This window comes from Etheostoma spectabile, chromosome 3 (genome assembly GCF_008692095.1).
Source record: "Etheostoma spectabile isolate EspeVRDwgs_2016 chromosome 3, UIUC_Espe_1.0, whole genome shotgun sequence".
NCBI lineage: Eukaryota > Metazoa > Chordata > Actinopteri > Perciformes > Percidae > Etheostoma > Etheostoma spectabile.
The window spans coordinates 11,974,584-11,975,505 of NC_045735.1; positions in this window are offsets into that span (position 1 = coordinate 11,974,584).

Genomic DNA, 922 nt, shown 5'->3' on the forward strand with positions numbered 1-922 from the left:
GAAATTTACAACCCCATGCATCTTAAACTTGTATGTTTATTGCCTGAAATGGCAGGATGAAATCAAATTCATTACAAGGCCCTACATCATTCTGAGCTGCCTGCCAAGGGCTTTATGTTCTCGCTGCAGCCAGCTCCGCTTCCCATGGAAATACTGAGCAGGAAGTAGCATAGGGTGGGTGTGTGTGTGTCTGTATGTGTGTGAGTTTGCTTAGCATGTTAATTTCTAGGCCTCCATGCAATAAGTGTCAGGCGAGAGTTGTTAGCAGGGATTCGTATATATATTTTCAGCTTGGTACTCAGAGAAATTTAGTCTCTCTCTGTGGGACCTGGGCTCATTAAAACATATTGCTTTTCTTGCCTGTTTCCCATTTTGGATCTAGACCTAGAGTAACAGCGGTAGCAGCCCGTGCTGATACTGGCTGAAAGTGTAGCACATTATGAGTTATGAGATGCAGTACAGTTTGGGATTAAATTTGCTGTTATCTTTTTTTTACACGATGCAAGCTTGGTCTCCTCGCTTTTGATGAGGAGCTCTTGCTACAAGATGGCCACAGAGAAAAATCCCCCCGTCTCAGTCCATATCACCCCTCATTCAATTCCCTCACCTCCCTCAAACCTACAACTCCTCTCCTTTACCCTCTCTTCCTTCTATGGTATGTGTCATCTATTCCTGCTTCCTTCTCTCTCTGTGCTCTAGCACTTTAGATTTTTACACTGAACTGTGTAGAATGGGATTACCACTCCGGACAGATTTACAAAAACCTCTTAACTTCCTACACCCTCAATCGTTCTCTGCTCCATCTCCTGCTGTCGCCGTCATCCGTACCTTACCATCTTTTGCTTCTCGCTGTACACCTTTCTTATACTCTTCCCTCTAGTCACACTCTCTTCCTCCTCTGTCAGCCCTCCTTTCTCACCGC